The sequence below is a fragment of the Phycodurus eques genome, unplaced genomic scaffold (assembly GCF_024500275.1).
Source record: "Phycodurus eques isolate BA_2022a unplaced genomic scaffold, UOR_Pequ_1.1 contig_312, whole genome shotgun sequence".
Classification (NCBI taxonomy): Eukaryota; Metazoa; Chordata; class Actinopteri; order Syngnathiformes; family Syngnathidae; genus Phycodurus; species Phycodurus eques.
The window spans coordinates 19,641-42,737 of record NW_026904309.1 but is presented as its reverse complement, the minus strand read 5'-3'; the positions used below and the strand labels follow the sequence as shown (position 1 = coordinate 42,737).

The 23,097-nt window shown below is 40.6% G+C and overlaps 5 non-coding genes across 5 annotated transcripts; all 5 read right to left on the bottom strand.

Moving 5' to 3' along the window:
• Positions 1-513: 513 nt before the first annotated feature.
• On the bottom strand, positions 514-632 carry LOC133398746 (5S ribosomal RNA). Its single transcript, XR_009768018.1, has one exon. It is a non-coding gene; the product is annotated as a 5S ribosomal RNA (ribosomal RNA).
• A 5,188-nt stretch (positions 633-5,820) lies between these two features.
• LOC133398745 (5S ribosomal RNA) lies at positions 5,821-5,939 on the bottom strand. Its single transcript, XR_009768017.1, has one exon. It is a non-coding gene; the product is annotated as a 5S ribosomal RNA (ribosomal RNA).
• Positions 5,940-6,481: 542 nt separating this feature from the next.
• Positions 6,482-6,601, bottom strand: LOC133398743 (5S ribosomal RNA). Its single transcript, XR_009768015.1, has one exon. It is a non-coding gene; the product is annotated as a 5S ribosomal RNA (ribosomal RNA).
• Positions 6,602-7,130: 529 nt separating this feature from the next.
• LOC133398742 (5S ribosomal RNA) lies at positions 7,131-7,249 on the bottom strand. Its single transcript, XR_009768014.1, has one exon. It is a non-coding gene; the product is annotated as a 5S ribosomal RNA (ribosomal RNA).
• Positions 7,250-10,013: 2,764 nt separating this feature from the next.
• On the bottom strand, positions 10,014-10,132 carry LOC133398744 (5S ribosomal RNA). Its single transcript, XR_009768016.1, has one exon. It is a non-coding gene; the product is annotated as a 5S ribosomal RNA (ribosomal RNA).
• Positions 10,133-23,097: the final 12,965 nt, after the last annotated feature.

The window sequence follows — 23,097 nt, the reverse complement described above, 5'->3', positions numbered from 1 at the left end:
CATTTTATCTTTAAAAAATATCATATTTCGCTTAAAAATATCTCGAGCGGATCGCGTCATCTTTATTCTCCAATTGTTGGCTGGTCTATTTTGGATTTTTTTTGTGTGGATGATGCGAACTTTGAGGTCCACACAATAATATGCAATCATTACGAATCATTTAAAAATCCATACCTTTGTATCCTTTGCCTCGAGCCAATTAAAAGCACTGATGTGATAAAATTGTGACGTATCACGTGATACTAATATATATATTTCTATATATATATCTATATATATATAGATATATATATATGTATATATATATCTATATATATATACATAGATATATGTGTGTATCGATTTTATTTTATTTTTACTGTCGGAAAAGGAGAAACGGGATGTTTAAAATAGGTACTTGAAGATTCTGTCTCCTAATAAAGAGACGGTAAATCATAACAGAGAGGATGACTGCATTATAATTTAGGTCAACCACCGAAAAGAAAACGATTCCACGAGAATCTAAAGTGAAAATGCTTACTGCACCTGGTATTCCCAGGCGGTATCCCATCCAAGTACTAACCAGGCCCGCCCCTGCTTAGCTTCCGAGATCGGACGAGATCGGGTGTTCTCACGGTAGTATGGCCATAAACCGCATGGTTACCTGAAAAGCAACATTTTATATTTAAAAAATATCATATTTCGCTAAAAATATCTCGAGCGGATCGCGTCATCTTTATTCTCCAATTGTTGGCTGGTCTATTTTGGATTTTTTTGTGTGGATGATGCGAACTCATTCTCAACACTACAAATGTGTGATCAGATCATAGATTTTGAAAAGTAAACACTCGAGAATTTGAGAACTTGCACGCTGCCAAAACTCAGACAAGAGCATGCAAAATCCTCTTGGACGCTCCACATCCTGGTCACCAACTCTTCAGAAACATAATCATCTTTATTTGCCATGAATTTCCAAAAAACACATTTGTCTCTGGTAGTTGGAGCCGCTCTAGTATGACAACAGACAGTCAATTGACAGATAACACTTTTGAGACATAAAGACATTGACAAAAAACAGTCACTGAGCAGTTAAGGGTTGCTCGTTATCTGGTAATGCCTACATTATTTTTTGGCATTTGTGCAAAAAGATCCAGAGTCCTTTAGCATTTAGAGCACTTCGAAAGACTAATATTGCAATAGTCCAGTGAAATGACCATTGTGCAAAGGGCGCCGAGACTTCAAGCGAGTCGTGCGTTAATCTGGGACAATGTTTATTGTGCAAATGTTGCAGGTTCTTTTCAATCAGTGTGCAATTGGAGCAGATTCTACTTGCATGAGTGGCCAGTATTGGTCAACAACAGATCTGCAAATAGTGCAACGTGTCGAGACAACTACAGTGAGTGCACGAGTAATATATAATTGTCTTCTTCCAGCTCCTTCCCCCAGGGAAGTGATATAGAAAAATGCAAACTAAAACTAGCAGAGATTCCAACACCTTCGTCCCGCTTGCCGTTAACTTCTTAAACAGTTCACTTACAATTGCATTGTAACATGCTGCCAATTTGTCTTGAGATTGTTGTCCCATCTCTGTCGGGCCAATTATAAATTTTTCGTGCATTCACTTTAGTAGTCTCGCCACTCTGCACAATTTGCATATCTGTTGTTGACCAATACAGGCTACTCATGTGCTTGAGAAGTATCTGCACCACTTGCACAATGAACACTGTTCCAGATTATCGCACTACAATTCGCTTTGTACTGCTTAAATTTCTCAAAGTCTCTGTGCGTTTTGCACAATTGTCACTGTCCCAGATTATTGCTCGATCAGTCATTTCAAATTGCTCTGAATTGCGAGAGGACTCGGCATCATTTGCACAATTGTCAAAAAAATAACACAAAATTTGCATCGACATGATCACATTCCCGGTAACCTTTTATTGCTGAGTGACTCTCCGTACTTTGGTCTAATGTGATTATGTCTCCAAAGTATTTTTTGTCAAATGGCTGTCCGTTGTCACACGAAAGGGGCTCCAACTACCGGAGAAAAATTCCTTGTATGTTTCTGACATACTCGGCAAATAAAGAGGATTCTGATTTTTATTCTGCTGATTCTGATTGAATTTATCATCTCCTCCAACTAATACTGCCTTTCACTTGACAGGAATGTATTCCTCGGAAGTGGTTTGGGTTCATAAACCGTGGCTTTGAGGTCCACACAATAATGTGCAATAATTACGAATCATTTAAAAATCCATACCTTTGTATCCTTAGCCTCGAGCCAATTAAAAGCACAGATGTGATAAAATTGTGACGTATCACGAGATACTAATATATATATATATACATATTGTTATATATATATATATATATATATATATATATATAGATATATAGATATAGATATATGTGTGTCTAGATTTTATTTTTCTTCTTCTTCTTCTTCTTCGTTTCCTTTCGGCTTGTCCCGTTAGGGGTCGCCACAGCGCGTCATCCTTTTCCATGTAAGCCTATCTCCTGCATCCTCCTCTCGAACACCAACTGCCATCATGTCTTCCCTCACGACATCCATCAACCTTCTCTTTGGTCTTCCTCGAGCTCTCTCTTTCCTGGCAGCTCCATCCTCATCATCCTTCTTCCAATATACTCACTATTTCTCCGCTGGACGTGTCCAAACCATTGAAGTCTGCTCTCTCTAACTTTGTCTCCAAAACATCGAACCTTGGCTGTCCCTCTGATGAGCTCATTTCTAATTTTATCCAACCTGGTCACTCCAAGAGCGAACCTCAACATCTTCATTTCCGCCACCTCCAGCTCTGCTTCCTGTTGTCTCTTCAGTGCCACTGTCTCTAATCCATACATCATGGCTGGCCTCACTACTGTTTTATAAACTTTGCCCTTCATCCTAGCAGAGACTCTTCTGTCACATAACACACCTGACACCTTCCTCCACCCGTTCCAACCTGCTTTGACCCGTTTCTTCACTTCCTGACCACACTCACCATTGCTCTGGACGGTTGACCCCAAGTATTTAAAGTCCTCCACCCTTGCTATGGCTTCTCCCTGTAGCCTCATTCTTCCCCCACCACCCCTCTCATTCATGCACATATATTATGTTTTACTTCGGCTAATCTTCATTCCTCTTCTTTCCAGTGCATGCCTCCATCTTTCTAACTGTTCCTCCAGCTGCTCCCTGCTTTCACTGCAGATCACAATGTCATCTGCAAACATCAGGGTCCACGGGGATTCCAGTCTAACCTCATCTGTCAGCCTATCCATCACCACTGCAAAAAGGAAGGGGCTCAGGGCTGATCCCTGATGCAGTCCCACGTCCACCTTAAATTCGTCTGTCACACCTACAGCACACCTCACAGCTGTTCTGCTGCCCTCGTACATGTCCTGTATTATTCTAACATACTTCCCTGCCACTCCAGACTTCCGCATGCAGTGCCACAGTTCCTCTCTGGGTACTCTGTCATAGGCTTTCTCTAGATCTCCAAAGACACAATGTAGCTCCTTCTGACGTTCTCTGTACTTTTCCATCAACATCCTCAAGGCAAATAATGCATCTGTGGTACTCTTTCTAGGCATGAAACCATACTGTTGCTCGCAAATACTCACTTCTGTCCTGAGTCTAGCCTCCACTACTCTTTCCCATAACTTCATTGTGTGGCTCATCAACTGTATTCCTCTATAGTTGCCACAGCTCTGCACATCACCTTTGTTCTTAAAAAATGGGCACCAGTACACTTTTCCTCCATTCCTCAGGCATCTTCTCACGCACTAGAATTCTATTGAACAAGCTGGTCAAAAACTTCACAGCCACCTCTCCCAGATGCTTCCATACCTCCACAGCAATGTCATCAGGACCAACTGCCTTTCCATTTTTCATCCTCTTTAATGCCTTTCTAACTTTCCCCTTACTAATCATTGCCACTTCCTGGTCCACCACACTTACCTCTTCTACTCCCCCTTCTCTATCATTTTCCTCATTCATCAACTCCTCGAAGTATTCTTTCCATCTAGCAAGCACACTGCTGGCACCAGTCAACATATTTCCATCTCTATCCTTAATCACCCTAACCTGCTGCACATCCTTCCCATCTCTATCCCTCTGTCTGGCCAGCCTGTATAGATCCTTTTCGCCTTCTTTAGTGTCCAACCTGCCATACATGTCATCATATGCCTCTTGTTTGGCCTTTGCCACCTCTACCTTTGCCCTGTGTCGCATCTCAATGTATTCCTTTCGCCTCTCCTCGGTCCTCTCAGTGTCCCACTTCTTCTGAGCTAACTTTTTTCCTTGTATGATTTCCTGTACTGTGAGGTTCCACCACCAAGTCTCCTTCTCTCCTTTCCTGCCAGAAGATACACCAAGTACTCTCCTGCCTGCTTCTCTGATCACCTTGGCTGCAGTGGTCCAGTCTTCTGGAAGCTCCTGCCGTCCACCGAGAACCTGTATCACCTCTTCCCGAAAAGCTGCACAACACTCGTCCTGTCTCAGCTTCCACCACATGGTTCTCTTCTCTGCCTTTGTCTTCCTAATTTTCCTCCCCACCACCAGAGTCATTTTACACACCACCATCCTATGCTGTCTAGCCACACTCTCCCCTACCACTACCTTACAGTTGGTAACCTCCTTCAGATTACATCGTTTGCACAAGATGTAATCCACCTGTGTGCTTCTACCTCCGCTCTTGTAGGTTACCCTATGTTCGTGCCTCTTCTGGAAAAAAGTGTTCACTACAGCCATTTGCATCCTTGTTGCAAAGTCTACCACCATCTGTCCCTCCAAGTTCCTTTCCTGGATGCCGTACTTACCCATCACTTCTTCATCACCCCTATTACCTTCACCAACATGTCCATTACAATCTGCACCAATTACGACTCTCTCTCTGTCTGGGATGCTCAGAACTACATCATCTAGCTCCTTCCAGAATTTCTCTTTCACCTCTAGGTCACATCCTACCTGTGGGGCATAGCCACTAATCACATTACACATAACACCCTCAATTTCAAATTTCAGCCTCATCACTCGATCTGATACTCTTTTCACCTCCAAGACATTCTTAGCCAACTCTTCTTTTAAAATAACCCCGACTCCATTTCTCTTCCCATCTACACCATGGTAAAATAATTTAAACCCTGTCCCCTAAACTTCTTGCCTTACTGCCTTTCCACCTGGTCTCCTGGACACACAATATATCAACCTTTCTCCTAATCATCATGTCAACCAACTCCCGAGATTTTCCTGTCATAGTCCCAACATTCAAAGTCCCCACATTCAGTTCTAGGCTCTGTGTTTTCCTCTTCTCTTTCTGCCGAAGAACCCGCTTTCCACCTCCTCTTCTTCTTTGACTTCGACCCACAGTAGCTGAATTTCCAACGGCGCCCCGCAGGTTGACGGCGCCGGTGGCGGACATTGTTAACCCCGGCCACGACCGATCCGGTATGGAATTCTTTGGATGAACGCTCATATTTGTTTGGCAAGGTTTTAAGCCGGATGCCCTTCCTGACGCAACCCTCTGCATTTATCCGGGCTTGGGACCGGACTACAGTTTGCACTGACTTGTGCCACCCATAGGGCTGCATTTCACGTGATACTAATATATATATTATATATATATATATATATATATATATATATATATATATATAGATATATGTGTGTATTGATTTTATTTTATTTTTACTGTCGGAAAAGGAGAAACGGGATGTTTAAAAAAGGTACTTGAAGATTCTGTCTCCTAATAAAGAGACGGTAAATCATAAGAGAGAGGATGACTGCATTATAATTTAGGTCAACCACCGATAAGAAAACGATTCCACGAGAATCTTAAGTGAAAAAGCTTACGGCACCTGGTATTCCCAGGCGGTCTCCCATCCAAGTACTAACAAGGCCCGCCCCTGCTTAGCTTCTGAGATCGGACGAGATCAGAAGTTCTCAGGGTAGTATGGCCGTAAGCCACATGGTTACCTGAAAAGCAACATTTTATATTTAAAAAATATCATATTTCGCTTAAAAATATCTCGAGCGGATCGCGTCATCTTTCTTCTCCAATTGTTGGCTGGTCTATTTTGGATTTTTTTTGTGTGGATGATGCGAACTTTGAGGTCCACAGAATAATGTGCAATAATTACGAATCATTTAAAAATCCATACCTTTGTATCCTTAGCCTCGAGCCAATTAAAAGCACTGATGTGATAAAATTGTGACGTATCACGTGATACTAATATATATATTATATATATATATATAGAAATATATTATATATATATATATATATATATATATATATGTATAGATATATATATATATAGATATATGTGTGTATCGATTTTATTTATTTTTACTGTCGGAAAAGGAGAAACGGGATGTTTAAAAAAAGTACTTGAAGATTCTGTCTCCTAATAAGGAGACGGTAAATCATAAGAGAGAGGATGACTGCATTATAATTTCGGTCAACCACCGATAAGAAAACGATTCCACGAGAATCTAAAGTGAAAAAGCTTACGGCACCTGGTATTCCCAGGCGGTCTCCCATCCAAGTACTAACCAGGCCCGCCCCTGCTTAGCTTCCGAGATCAGACGAGATCGGGCGTTCTCAGGGTAGTATGGCCAGTAAGCCACATGGTCACCTGAAAAGCAAAATTTTATATTTAAAAAATATCATATTTCGCTTAAAAATATCTCGAGCGGATCGCGTCATCTTTCTTCTCCAATTGTTGGCTGGTCTATTTTGGATTTTTTTTGTGTGGATGATGCGAACTTTGAGGTCCACACAATAATGTGCAATAATTACGAATCATTTAAAAATCCATACCTTTGTATCCTTAGCCTCGAGCCAATTAAAAGCACTGATGTGATAAAATTGTGACGTATCACGTGATACTCATATATATATATATATATATATATATATATATATATATATATATATATATATATATATATAGATATATATGTCGATATATGTGTGTATCGATTTTATTTTATTTTTACTGTCGGAAAAGGAGAAACGGGATGTTTAAAAAAAGTACTTGAAGATTCTGTCTCCTAATAAAGAGACGGTAAATCATAAGAGAGAGGATGACTGCATTATAATTTAGGTCAACCACCGATAAGAAAACGATTCCACGAGAATCTAAAGTGAAAAAGCTTACGGCACCTGGTATTCCCAGGCGGTCTCCCATCCAAGTACTAACCAGGCCCGCCCCTGCTTAGCTTCCGAGATCGGACGAGATCGGGCGTTCTCAGGGTAGTATGGCCGTAAGCCACATGGTTACCTGAAAAGCTAACATTTTATATTTAAAAAATATCATATTTCGCTTAAAAATATCTCGAGCGGATCGCGTCATCTTTATTCTCCAATTGTTGGCTGGTCTATTTTGGATTTTTTATGTGTGGATGATGCGAACTTTGAGGTCCACACAATAATGTGCAATAATTACGAATCATTTAAAAATCCATACCTTTGTATCCTTAGCCTCGAGCCAATTAAAAGCACTGATGTGATAAAATTGTGACGTATCACGTGATACTATATATATATATATATATATATATATATAGATAGATAGATAGATAGATAGATAGATAGATAGATAGATAGATAGATAGATAGATAGATAGATAGATAGATAGATAGATAGATAGATAGATAGATAGATAGATAGATAGATAGATAGATAGATAGATAGATAGACATAGATATATGTGTGTATCGATTTTATTTTATTTTTACTGTCGGAAAAGGAGAAACGGGATGTTTAAAAAAGGTACTTGAAGATTCTGTCTCCTAATAAAGAGACGGTAAATCATAAGAGAGAGGATGACTGCATGATAATTTAGGTCAACCACCGATAAGAAAACGATTCCACGAGAATCTAAAGTGAAAAAGCTTACGGCACCTGGCATTCCCAGGCGGTCTCCCGCCTGGCATTCCCAGGCACATGGTTACCTGAAAAACAACTAGAGTACTCTGCATCTTTTTGCACAATTGTTTTTGGTCAATGTCTTTCTGTCTTTATGTCTTTATGTCCCCAAAGTGTTCTGTAAATATACTGTCTGTTGTACTAGAGCGGCTCCATCTACCGGAGACAAATTCCTTGTGTGTTTTGGACATACTTGGCAAATAAAGATGATTCTGATTCTGATTCTGATTTTATATTTAAAAAATATCATATTTTGCTTCAATCTATCTCGAGCGGATCGCGTCATCTTTATTCTCAAATTGTTTTCTGGTCTATTTTGGATTTTTTTGTGTGGATGATGCGAACTCATTCTCAACACTACAAATGTGTGATCAGATGATAGATTTTGAAAAGTAAACACACTCGAGAATTTGAGAACTTGCACACTGCCAAAACTCAGACAAGAACATGCAAAATCCTCTCGGAACCTCCAGATCCTGGTCACCAACTCTTCAGAAACATAATCATCTTTATTTGCATTAATTTCCAAAAAACACACAAGGAATTTGTCTCTGGTAGTTGGAGCCGCTGCAGTATGACAACAGACAGTCAATTGACAGAGAACACTTTTGAGACATAAACACATTGACAAAAAACAGTCACTGTGCAATTAAGGGTTGCTAGTTATCTGGTAATGCATATAAAAAATGTTTTTACAATTGTGCAAAAAGATGCAGGGTCCTCTCACATTTAGAGCAGTTCGAAAGACTAATATTGCAATAGTCCGGTGAAATGACCATTGTGCAAAGGGCGCCGAGACTTCAAGCGAGTCGGGCGATAATCTGGGACAATGTTTATTGTGCAAATGTTGCAGATTCTCTTCAATCAGTGTGCAAATGGAGCAGATGTTACGAGCATGCGTGCCCAGTATTGGTCAACAACATATATGCAAATAGTGCAGCGTGGCGAGACTACTACAGTGAGTGCACGAGTAATATATAATTGTCTTCTTCCAGCTCCTTCCCCCAGGTAAGTGCTATCGAACAATGCAAACTAAAACTAGCAGACATTCCAACACCTTCGTCCCGCTTGCCGTGAACTTCTTAAACAGTTCACTTACAATTGCATTGTAACATGCTGCCAATTTGTCTTGAGATTGTTGTCCCATCTCTGTCGGGCCAATTATACATTATTTGTGCATTCACTGTAGTAGTCTCACCACTCTGCATAATTTGCATATCTGTTGTTGCCCAATACTGGCCACTCATGTGCTTGACAAGTATCTGCACCATTTGCACAATGGACACTGTTCCAGATTATCGCACTACAATTCACTTTATACTGCTTACATTTCTCAAAATCTCTGCGCGTTTTGCACAATTGTCACTGTACCAGATTATTGCTTGATCAGTCATTTCAAATTGCTCTAAATTGCGAGAGGACTCGGCATCATTTGCACAATTGTCAAAAAAATAACACAAAATTTGCATCGACATGATCACATTACCGGTAACCTTTTATTGCTGAGTGACTCTCCGTACTTTGGTCTAATGTCATTATGTCTCCAAAGTATTTTCCGTCAAATGGCTGTCCGTTGTCACACGAGAGGGGCTCCAACTACCGGAGAAAAATTCCTTGTATGTTTCTGACATACTCGGCAAATAAAGAGGATACTGATTGTGATTCTGCTGATTCTGATTGAATTTACTCTATCTCATCTCCTCCAACTCATACTGCCATTCACTTGACAGTAATGTATTCCTTGGAAGTGGTTCGGGTTCATAAACCGTCGCTTTGAGGTCCACACAATAATGTGCAATAATTACGTATCATTTAAAAATTCATACCTTCGTATCCTTCGCCTCGAGCCAATTAAAAGCACTGATGTGATAAAATTGTGACGTATCACGTGATACTAAAATATATACATATATATAGATATATGTGTGTATAGATTTTATTTTATTTTTACTGTCGGAAAAGGAGAAACGGGATGTTTAAAGAAGGTACGTGAAGATTCTGTCTCCTAATAAAGAGACGATAAATCATAAGAGAGAGGATGACTGCATGATAATTTCGGTCAACCACCGATAAGAAAACGATTCCACGAGAATCTAAAGTGAAAAAGCTTACAGCACCTGGTATTCCCAGGTGGTCTCCCATTCAAGTACTAACCAGGCCCGCCCCTGCTTAGTTTCCGAGATCGGACGAGATCGGGCATTCTCAGGGTAGTATGGTCGTAAGCCACTGTTAGATATATTGTAGAAGTTATCATTTATTTGCTTAGCTTGCATTAGTATTATGGACAATGTTTAGAAAGAAAGATGTCTCGCCTTCAAGAAGATGACTCAGCAGGAATCATCTGAGAGAAGGACGTGGCCGGGACGTGGCAGGTGCCATGTTTTCACCTTGAAACCCTACCCTTAGTGTGTTGTGTCTTGTAGCTTAGTACGTTATGTCTTGTAAACTTAGAAACCTCCCTATTTTCAAATAAATGCAGGAGCGACGGGAGAGATTGTTTAGAGCGTGTTGAGAGGCTGTAACCTGAACAATCTCCCATGCGCCCTCCTCATGAGTAAAATGACCAACGTCTTCATTCCTTTTGTGTTTATTCATTATAATGTTTGGTGAGATAAATCCAACATTAAATTGGTCCTTCGAGCCGGATGTCAACACACCCGAGGATTCCAGTTGTGGAGCCGACACCCAGTTAAGAGACCGTGGCCACGGCAATTGAGACCCTTTCCGGGACTGGTCTTCGTACTCCTCAACTGGGATCTGAAGGTTGACGACAATCCACAGGATTGAAGACGACTGGTGAGTTAAATTTTTAAAAAATTTTTTGAATGTATCGCGCGACAAAGAAGTCTGCGGCGAAATAAACCTTGTGTAATACTAGTCACTGGCAAGTAAATGGACGGCGGAGTCCTACAAATTCCGCATGGACGGCGGAGTCCTACAAATTCCGCATGGACGGCGGAGTCCTACAAATTCCGCATGGACGGCGGAGTCCTATACGTGCTAAAATTCCGTGTTAAAATAAAAAAAAAAATTTCAAAAAATAAAGGACGGCGGAGTCCTAGACGTACTTAAAATTCCGTGCCTTTGTGTTTCCGTGTTTCCATGTTTTCGTGTGTTTGTTAAAACGTTACTAATTTCGTGTGTGTGTGTGTAAAAGTATGGATGTAAGAGACTGGATTGTAAGTGACAACTGAGTTTGGAAGCAGAGGCAAGAATCCTCCGCCCCATTTGGGGTAGAAGGTTGAGGTTTACCATAACTCAGACATTCATTGTCACCCAGTCATTGTTTGAATAAAGTCAGTATTAGGTCACTCTAGGTGCGAATAAACTGACTTCCAAATTCACAAAAATGGGAAACAATAACAATAAAACGAATCCAACAGAAAGCCTGACGTGTAAAGACTGGCAATGTGTACAACTTCAAAACCCTTCCAAAATAAAACATTTAAACACGCGGATAACCAAATACGGTTTCGCTGGCTAGCTAAATTCGCAAAAATTAGTTCAACTTCGAAACAAAATAGAGGGTCGACACAAAAAATAATATATCACAAATGGAAAAAGATGGATTTGACGACTTACTTTTTGGCTAAACATGGCGTCTAAAAGAGAAAAAGGATAGGAGAAAAATAAATACTATCGAGGCAAAGAGGGAGATAATTTTAGAGGACGCAGCAGAGTAAGATATGGTCGAAAATGTTATGATAATACCATCTGTTGGTGCTGTGGAGATAAAGGCCACATCGCACGTAACTGCCCTAAGAAAAATAACAGAGAATATGGACAAACAACCGCATGACTAAGCCAACCTGATTCCCAACTCAACAAATCCTCTTGTTTAATTATTACAGAGAATGAGGAAGTGGATTTCAATTTACAGGACATTCTGAGTTTGGACACAAAAAAAAAAAAAAAAAAAAACCTGAAATAACCTTGTCAATAAATGGGAAAGAAATGAAATTTCCTTGCGATACAAAAGCATGTAGGAAAAGATCCCAGGTTCCAAACTATCGGGACATAAGGCAATAGTTAAATCTGCAAATACGCAAATTACTTTTGCCATGGAACTTGAACTTGAGCCTGTGTGGATTAGAGAGAGTTCGCCCTCAGGGGAGAACTTGTAAAATGCCAATTTTCAAAGTCCCGGAGTGCCCTGTGAATTTGTTGGGAAGAGATGGCTTATTCCAACTAGGACTTATACTCATTCCATCTTCAAATAAAAATATTGTAGTGAAACGAAAACATGAATTAAAAAGAGACAACCTCTATATGACACTAGAAAACAGAGAAAGTACATTCTATTATACAATCGATATCCCAGACAAACCACCGTTAAACATGGGAGAGAGTCTGTTGTCTGCAGCCTTGCAGCTTATCACACAAATAGAAGATAAAAAAAAAAAAACAATGATGAGCTGCATATAACACTGTGGTAAAAAAAACACGCCAATGCAAGACCCAGTATATGAAAACAAGTTACAACATGCGACACCTGATAAAATTACTGAAGATTATCTGTACTCAGACAATGAAGCAAAAGTCGCGGCAGGAATTATTTTACTGGACAAATTAAAGGAACTGTATAAAAATACAAGTGTCCCACGTATTTCATTGTGCAAAGATTATGGGTCACAATGGAAACATGTGGGAACATTACTGAAACAAGGATAGGAGACAAATGATTGGCGACAAATAGAAAACAAACTGGAATACAGTGCGTCAACTGGTCTAATCAGGAATGCGATGTTTTGGACAACGCAGGCTGATGAAGGGAGACACATGCATCCTGTATGATTGGACCAAATGATCCTCACTGAAATTGATGAAGAAATATTGACATAAGCAATGCTTTCGTTTCTATACCAATAGAAAAGAACAGTCAAATTTGGTTTGCATTTAAATTTGAGGGAGAAAATATATTTTTACTAGATTACCACAAGGTTACTGTGAAAGTCCAACCATTTATTCACAAGTAATAATAACAAGCATGTCTAAATTCACTCCCCCAGGAGGGCGTGACATGCAAAGATTCATTAGCCTTACTGTGTCATCTAGCAGAGGAGGGACATAAAGTTAACAAGAATAAATTGCAATGGTGTAAAAAACAAGTCAAATATCTGGTACATAATCTAAGTATAGGAGGAAGGACTATATTAGAAGGCAGAAAAGCTACAGTTTTAAAAAACCCTAAACCACAAACAAAGAAACATATGATGTCATTTTTAGGTCTGACAAATTAAGGGAGAGCATGGATTCAAAACTATGCAGAAATTATTGCACCATTGTCAAAATTTATGTATGAAGCAAACCTTAAAATGACATCACCTGTTCTATGGAATACAGAGGCGGAAAAGACCTTCTGTGACATTAAACAACATTTGGTGTCCAGGGCTGCGCTCGGCCTTCCAAATTTAATGATAAAACATTCATTCAAATTGTAGATTGTAAACACTATGACATGACCTCCGTACTTACACAACAATATGGTGATAAACTGAGACCAATAGCTTATTTTTCAACTAGACTAGACAACGTGACGTGTGCATTACTGCATTGTGTCAGAGCAGTTGTGGCAGCTTCAATGGCAATAGAGAGCAGTTCCACGATTGTGTTATTTCATCCATTAACTCTTAAGGACCCACATACAGTGTCTGCTCTCCTATTGCAAACCAATATGGCGTTTTTAACACCTGCAAGATATTTATCTTGCATGGCCATCTTGCTGTCACAACCACATTTGACTGTTGAGCGATGCACAACCTTAAATCCAGCCACGCTAACACCCTTACCTGATGAAGGCACGCAGCATGATTGTCAGGAATTGGCCGAACAAACTGCTGAATTAGTAGCATTAACCGAGGCATGCAAACTAAAAATAAATAAAGATGGTACAATCTATACTGATAGCCAGTAAGAGGGTTCCACAACAAGAACGCAATTCAAAGTGCAAAACTACAAAATGAAATTTACATTAGCAAAGAGAAAAAAAAATAAAATAAATAACTATTCAAATGGGCTGCTATATTGAGACATGCTGTGTCACATGTCTCAACAGGAGGGATGGTAAGACAGATAAATCAATATTATACAACTTATGGTTTTAATTCCTATTAAAATAATAATAATAATAATAATAATTTGTAGAGCATGTATGATTTGTGCTAGGTATAATCCACAAGGCAATTTGAGGCCCAGGAGAGGAATATTGAATTAAACCAAAGTGAAGGAAAAAAGTATTGTTTGGTTATCATAGATGCATTTTCTAAATGGATCGAATTATTCTCAACAAAATCACCTGATGCTCTGACGGTGGCAAAAGCACTATGTAAAGACATCATTCCAAAATATGGCATACCTGAAACCATTTACAGTGATAATGGGACTCATTTTGTAAATCAAATAATCAATAAAATAGGAACCATGTTCCACATCAATTTGAAAAACCATTGTGCTTACCACCACCCTCAGAGTGTAGGTCGAGTGGAAAGAATGAATGGGACAATAAAAAATAGCAGAAAGAAACACGTGGGTTCATTTAACACACTGTAAAAGAGTCATTTCAGCTGAGTACTCAAATAGGGAAGGTGAGCAAAAGTCTGATAACGGAGCGGGAGCAGATGTGTAGATTCTGAAAACGCTTGCTGGTCAGTGAAGAAAAAAGACACCAACCCGTTTAGTGAGAACTCAGCAGAATGGCACACCCGCGTTGGTTACGAGATTCGATGAGTTGTTACATAGCAACTTTGGTTACTATAGTGTTGATTTTGTTTTGTGGTACATGGGACGTCCCACCCTAAATGATACAACGCATTTTTTAGATAGGAAATCACCTACCAACTGGACCAATATGACCAACCCAATAATAAAAAATTTGGAAGCATTAACTCGTACCAAAAGGAGTACAGTTGATGATCAGAACTGTGGGCATGACCTCCAAATGCGGCAAAACAGTTTAATATTTTGTGCCCCCCAAAATCAAGATACTTTAATCATAATTCCATATGCGGCTCTCACCAATGATGCTCAAGGGAATGGGCAGAATTGAGGATTGGTGAAACAGGTTATGATTGGTCCAGTTGGTCACAAAAAAATAGCAAAAGAATATAGAAAGAAGTTTAACATAAGCAAAATGGCCCATAGTTTAATATTGAAATACAAATCAAGTCACCCAGTGTGTTTGATGATGAGTTTGTGGGCATATTCTGGCGGAAAAGATCCCCACTTCCGAGTAGCATTGTGTTATGGCAACCGTGTTGAACCAGAAATGCCATTAAAAAACTTCAAAGAAAAGTGAACACATTTTAATGGTTAATAACATAACTACTTATGATTGGTTCCTTGTAGTCACAGGAGTTTCGGGACAAAATTCTATTCTAGTAGCACCGAATAATTTCACTTGTATAAACATGATTAGTAAAGGAAAAAAAAATAAAAAATAGGACCACTTAACGACACACGGTGTAAAGTAACCTTAAAAGTCGGACCAAAATTTATGCCAGTATCACGGAGCAGCAGCTGGTGGTGGTCCGGAGATGATAGACTGTTTGATAGATTACCTAAAGATCTGGATTGTGAACTATTATCACTTTGATATTGCATGTGTCAGTATACCCTATGCCTGTTCAAGATTTAATGGAAAGGGCACCAATGTTTTTGTCCAATCTAGAACATAGACAAAAAATAGATTTATCCTGGCAGAGGCAAAATTATCCAACATAAAATATACATCAACGCCATAGGTGTTCCTCATGGGGTTCCTAATCAATACAAATTAGCTGACCAAGTTGCAGGAGGACTTCATATGCTGGTGGTGTACGATTAATAAAAATGTTGATGGGATAAACTATATCCACTTCAATGTACAGAGATTAGGAAATTGGACTCAGAGTGGGTTGGAAGCTGTGCATGAGCAGCTCAAAGCTACCTCTTCAAGGACGTTCCAAAACCGCATAGCTGTCGACACACTCCTCGCAAGAGAGGGAGGTGTTTGCGGTATGTTTGGAGAACAAACAATACTGCTTCAGATGGCAGCTTGACCAGAGCCATCGATGGTCTACGGACCCTCAATCAACACTCCTTGTGGGACAGCTGGATGGACGTTTTTGGTAAATATAAAACCCTAATTTCACCAATATTGATATCAATTGCTGTTTTTGCAGCCATTCTGACATTTTGTGGATGTTGTTGTATCCCATGCATTCGGGCTTTAATCAGTAAATTAATCACCACAGCCATAACCCCATGGAGAACCGTATGGAGATGATGTATCCATTACTGTTTGATGATAAAGATAATGATGATGATGATGATGATTTTGCTTTAACTGATTTGTTTCCTGATTCAGATGATTACGATGTTTAAACTACAAAATTCATGTATGACAAATTTACTCTGAGTATAAATGTACTTGTTTCATAAAAATGATTCTACAGTTAAAAAATCGAAATGAAGTGACTGTAAGATGATATGAGAATTTGTGCAAATACATGATAAACAGGAGGGAAATGTTAGATATATTGTAGAAGTTATCATTTATTTGCTTAGCTTGCATTAGTATTATGGACAATGTTTAGAAAGAAAGATGTCTCGCCTTCAAGAAGATGACTCAGCAGGAATCATCTGAGAGAAGGACGTGGCCGGGACGTGGCAGGTGCCATGTTTTCACCTTGAAACCCTACCCTTAGTGTGTTGTGTCTTGTAGCTTAGTACGTTATGTCTTGTAAACTTAGAAACCTCCCTATTTTCAAATAAATGCAGGAGTGACGGGAGAGATTGTTTAGAGCGTGTTGAGAGGCTGTAACCTGAACAATCTCCCATGCGCCCTCCTCATGAGTAAAATGACCAACGTCTTCATTCCTTTTGTGTTTATTCATTATAATGTTTGGTGAGATAAATCCAACAGCTACATAGTTACCTGAAAAGCAACATTTTATATTTAAAACATATCATATTTCGCTTAAAAATATCTCGAGCGGATCAGGTCATCTTTATTCTCCAATTGTTGGCTGGTCTATTTTGGATTTTTTTGTGTGGATGATGCGAACCCATTCTCAACACAACAAATGTGTGATCAGATCATAGATTTTGAAAAGTAAACACACTCGAGAATTTGAGAACTTGCACGCTGCCAAAACTCAGACAAGAGCATGCAAAATCCTCTTGGACCCTCCAGATCCTGGTCACCAACTCTTCAGAAACATAATCATCTTTATTTGCCATGAATTTCCAAAAAACACACAAGGAATTTGTCTCTGGTAGTTGGAGCCGCTCTAGTACGACAACAGACAGTCAATTGACAGAGAACACTTTTGAGACATAAACACATTGACAAAAAACAGTCACTGAGCAATTAAGGGTTGCTAGTTATCTGGTAATGCCAGTAAAAACAATTTTTACAATTGTGCAAAAAGATGCAGAGTCCTCTCGCATTTAGAGCAGTTCGAAAGACTAATATTGCAATAGTCCGGTGAAATGACCATTGTGCAAAGGGCGCCGAGACTTCAAGCGAGTCGGGCGATAATCTGGGTCAATGTTTGTTTTGCAAATGTTTGCAATTGGAGCAGATGTTACGAGCATGAGTGGCCAGTATTGGTCAACAACAGATATGCAAATAGTGCAGCGTGGCGAGACTACTACAGTGATTGCACAAGTAATATATAATTGTCTTTTTCCAGCTCCTTCCCCCAGGTAAGTGCTCTCGAACAATGCAAACTAAAACTTGCAGACATTCCAACACCTACCTCCCACTTGCCGTTAACTTATTCAACAGTTCACTTCCAATTGCATTGTAACATGCTGCCAATTTGTCTTGAGATTGTTGTCCCATCTCTGTCGGGCCAATTATACATTATTCGTGCATTCACTGTAGTAGTCTCGCCACTCTGCACAATTTGCATATCTGTTGTTGACCAATACTGGCCACTCATGTGCTTGAGAAGTCTCCGCACCATTTGCACAATGGACACTGTTCCAGATTATCGCACTACAATTTGCTTCATACTGCTTAAATTTCTCGAAGTCTCTGCGCGTTTTGCACAATTGTCACTGTACCAGATTATTGCTCAAATTGCTCTAAATTGCGAGAGGACTCGGCATCATTTGCACAATTGTCAAAAAAATAACACAAAATTTGCATCTACATGACCACATTACCGGTAACCTTTCATTGCTCAGTGACTCTCCGTACTTTGGTCTAATGTGATTATGTCTCCAAAGTATTTTCTGTCAAATGGCTTTCCGTTGTCACACGTGAGGGGCTCCAACTGCCGGAGAAAAATTCCTTGTATGTTTCTGACATTCTCGGCAAATAAAGAGGATTCTGATTTTGATTCTGCTGATTCTGATTGAATTTACTCTATCTCATATACTCCTACGAAAATGCAGCCCTATGGGGGCGTTGGAAATTCAGCTACTGTGGGTCGAAGTCAAAGAAGAAGAGGAGGTGGAAATCGGGTTCTTCGGCAGAAAGAGAAGAGGAAAACACAGAGCCTCGAACTGAATGTGGGGACTTTGAATGTTGGGACTATGACAGGAAAATCTCGGGAGTTGGTTGACATGATGATTAGGAGAAAGGTTGATATATTGTGTGTCCAGGAGACCAGGTGGAAAGGCAGTCAGGCTTGAAGTTTAGGGGCAGGGTTTGAATTATTTTACCATGGTGTAGATGGGAAGAGAAATGGAGTCGGGGTTATTTTAAAAGAAGAGTTGGCTAAGAATGTCTTGGAGGTGAAAAGAGTGAAAAGAGTATCAGATCGAGTGATGAGGCTGAAATTTGAAATTGAGGGTGTTATGTGTAATGTGATTAGTGGCTATGCCCCACAGGTAAGATGTGGCTATGCCCCACAGGTAAGATGTGACCTAGAGGTGAAAGAGAAATTCTGGAAGGAGCTAGATGATGTAGTTCAGAGCATCCCAGACTGAGAGAGAGTCGTAATTGGTGCAGATTGTAATGGCCATGTTGGTGAAGGTTATAGGGATGGCATCCAGGAAAGGAACTTGGAGGGACAGATGGTGGTAGACTTTGCAACAAGGATGCAAATGGCTGTAGTGAACACTTTTTTCCAGAAGAGGCAAGAAAATAGGGTGACCTACAAGAGCGGAGGTAGAAGCACACAGGTGGATTACATCTTGTGCAGACGATGTAATCTGAAGGAGGTTACCAACTGTAAAGTAGTGGTAGGGGAGAGTGTGGCTAGACAGCATAGGATGGTGGTGTGTAAGATGACTCTGGTGGTGCGGAGGAAAATTAGGAAGACAAAGGCAGAGCAGAGAACCATGTGGTGGAAGCTGAGACAGGACGAGTGTTGTGCAGCTTTTCGGGAAGAGGTGATACAGGCTCTCGGTGGACGGGAGGAACTTCCAGAAGACTGGACCACTGCAGCCAAGGTGATCAGAGAGGCAGGCAGGAGAGTACTTGGTGTATCTTCTGGCAGGAAAGGAGAGAAGGAGAGTTGGTGGTGGAACCTCACAGTACAGGAAATCATACAAGAAAAAAAGGTTAGCTAAGAAGAAGTGGGACACTGAGAGGACCGAGGAGAGGCGAAAGGAATACATTGAGATGCGACACAAGGCAAAGGTAGAGGTGGCAAAGGCAAAACAAGAGGCATATGATGACATGTATGGCAGGTTGGACACTAAAGAAGGAGAAAAGGATCTATACAGGCTGGCCAGACAGAGGGATAGAGATGGGAAGGATGTGCAGCAGGTTCGGGTGATTAAGGATAGAGATGGAAATATGTTGACTGGTGCCAGCAGTGTGCTAGCTCGATGGAAAGAATACTTCGAGGAGTTGATGAATGAGGAAAATGATAGAGAAGGGAGAGTAGAAGAGGCAAGTGTGGTGGACCAGGAAGTGGCAATGATTAGTAAGGGGAAAGTTAGAAAGGCATGAAAGAGAATGAAAAATGGAAAGGCAGTTGGTCCTGATGACATTCCTGTGGAGGTATGGAAGCATCTCGGAGAGGTGGCTGTGGAGTTTTTGACCAGCTTGTTCAATAGAATTCTAGTGCGTGAGAAGATGCCTGAGGAATGGAGGAAAAGTGTACTGGTGCCCATTTTTAAGAACAAAGGTGATGTGCAGAGCTGTGGCAACTATCGAGGAATAAAGTTGATGAGCCACACAATGAAGTTATGGGAAAGAGTAGTGGAGGCTAGACTCAGGACAGAAGTGAGTATTTGTGAACAACAGTATGGTTTCATGCCTAGAAAGAGTACCACAGATGCATTATTTGCCTTAAGGATGTTGATGGAAAAGTACAGAGAAGGTCAGAAGGAGCTACATTGTGTCTTTGTAGATCTAGAGAAAGCCTTTGACAGAGTACCCAGAGAGGAACTGTGGTACTGCATGCGGAAGTCTGGAGTGGCAGAGAAGTATGTTAGAATAATACAGGACATGTACGAGGGCAGCAGAACAGCCGTGAGGTGTGCTGTAGGTGTGACAGACAAATTTAAGGTGGACGTGGGACTGCATCAGGGATCAGACCTGAGCCCCTTCCTTTTTGCAGTGGTGATGGATAGGCTGACAGATGAGGTTAGACTGGAATCCCTGTGGACCATGATGTTTGCAGATGACATTGTGATCTGCAGTGAAAGCAGGGAGCAGCTGGAGGAACAGTTACAAAGATGGAGGCATGCACTGGAAAGAACAGGAACGAAGATTAGCCAAAGTAAAACAGAATATATGTGCATGAATGAGAGGGGTGGTGGGGGAAGAATGAGGCTACAGGGAGAAGAGATAGCAAGGGTGGAGGACTTTAAATACTTGGGGTCAACCGTCCAGAGCAATGGTGAGTGTGCTCAGGAATTGAAGAAACGGTTCCATGCAGGTTTGACCAGGTGGTGGAAGGTGTCAGGTATGTTATGTGACAGAAGAGTCTCTGCTACGATGAAGGGCAAAGTTTATAAAACAGTGGTGAGGCCAGCCATGATGTATGGATTAGAGACAGTGGCACTGAAGAGACAACAGGAAGCAGAGCTGGAGGTGGCGGAAATGAAGATGTTGAGGTTCGCTCTTGGAGTGACCAGGTTGGATAAAATTAGAAATGAGCTCATCAGAGGGACAGCCAAGGTTCGATATTTTGGAGACAAAGTTAGAGAGAGCAGACTTCAATGGTTTGGACACGTCCAGAGGAGAAATAGTGAGTACATTGGTAGAAGGATGATGAGGATGGAGCTGCCAGGCAAGAGAGCTCGAGGAAGACCAAAGAGAAGGTTGATGGATGTCGTGAGGGAAGACATGATGGCAGTTGGTGTTCGAGAGGAGGATGCAGGAGATAGGCTTACATGGAAAAGGATGACGCGTTGTGGCGACCCCTAACGGGACAAGCTGAAAGGAAAAGAAGAAGAAGAATCTACTCCTACAAATACTGCCATTCACTCGACTGTAATGTATTCCTCGGAAGTGGTTCGGGTTCATAAACCGTGGCTTTGAGGTCCACACAATAATGTGCAATAATTACGTGTCATTTAAAAATCCATACCTTCGTATCTTTAGCCTTGAGCCAATTAAAAACACTGATGTGATAAAATTGTGACGTATCACGTGATACTAATATATATATATATATATATATATATATATATATATATATATACATACATATATATATAGAGAGAGAGAGTGATATGTGTGTATAGATTTTTTATTTTTTTTTTAGTGTCGGAAAAGGAGATACGGGATGTTTAAAAAAAGGTACGTGAAGATTCTTTCTCCTAATTAAGAGACGGTAAGTCATAAGAGAGTGAATGACTGCATTATAATTTAGGTCAACCACCGATAAGAAAACGATTCCACGAGAATCTAAAGTGAAAAAGCTTACAGCACCTGGTATTCTGTTGGATTTATTTTACCCAACATTATAAAAAATAGACATTTTAAATAGATAATATAATAAAAAAATAAATAATAAAAAATAGTCTATTTTTTATTGTCCCATTCATTCTTTCCACTAGACCTGCACTCTGAGGGTGGTAAGCACAATGGTTTTTCAAATTGATGTGGAACATGGTTCCTATTTTATTCCATCCATCCATTTTCTGAGCCGCTTATCCTCACTAGGGTCGCGGGCGTGCTGGAGCCAATCCCAGCTGTCATTGGGCAGGAGGCGGGGTACACCCTCAACTGGTTGCCAGCCAATCGCAGGGCACACACAAACAAACAACCATTCGCACTCACATTCACACCTACGGGCAATTTAGAGTCTCCAATTAATGCATGTTTTTGGGATGTGGGAGGAAACCGGAGTGCCCAGAGAAAACCCACGCAGGCACGGGGAGAACATGCAAACCCCACACAGGCGGGGCCGGGGGTTGAACCCGGGTCCTCAGAACTGTGAGGCTGACGCTCTAACCAGTCAGCCCACCGTGCCGCCCTCCTATTTTATTGATTATTTGATTTACAAAATGAGTCCCATTATCGCTGTAAATGGTTTCAGGTATGCCATATCTTGGAATGATGTCTTTACATAGTGCTTTTGCCACCGTCAGAGCATCAGGTGATTTTGTTGGGAATAATTCGATCCATTTAGAAAATGCATCTATGATAGCCAAACAGTACTTCTTTCCCTTACTTTGACTTAATTCTATGTAATCCATGTGAATGCATTGGAAGGGGTATGTAGGCACTGGGAATTTACCTCTAGTAGGTCGCAATTGCCCTTGCGGATTATGTCGTGCACAGATCATGCATGCTCTACAATAATTCTTTGAATATAAATTGAAACCATAGGTTGTAAAGTGTCGATGTATCTGTGCCACCATCCCTCCGGTTGAGACATGTGACACACCATGGCTCAGACCACTCATGGGGAATGAAAACAAGATGGCTGCCGGGGTGCAGCCACACAGTTTGGCAGGTCCTGTGCGTTTGCTTAAAAAGTCATCCAAAGATCAAATAGGACCATGGATTATGCTATCAACGTATTCCTTTGCTGTTTGGATAACCCTCTATCTTCAGCTAAGTTCAACATGTCCAAGAAAAAGGGGCATTCTAACCTTGTATCCAGCCAGATGGAGTCAGCACATGCTATTCACAAGGGTACTGGACTATGGCCATGCTAGGCCACCCCCAGGTGAGCAGAAACAGGCTGTCACAGGCAAACCACTCCTGGGTGTTTTTAATCTCTTGCTGATACTTCTTTTGGCTGGTGATGTTGAACTAAACCCTGGGCCACTGCTAGCTGGGCCTCCACC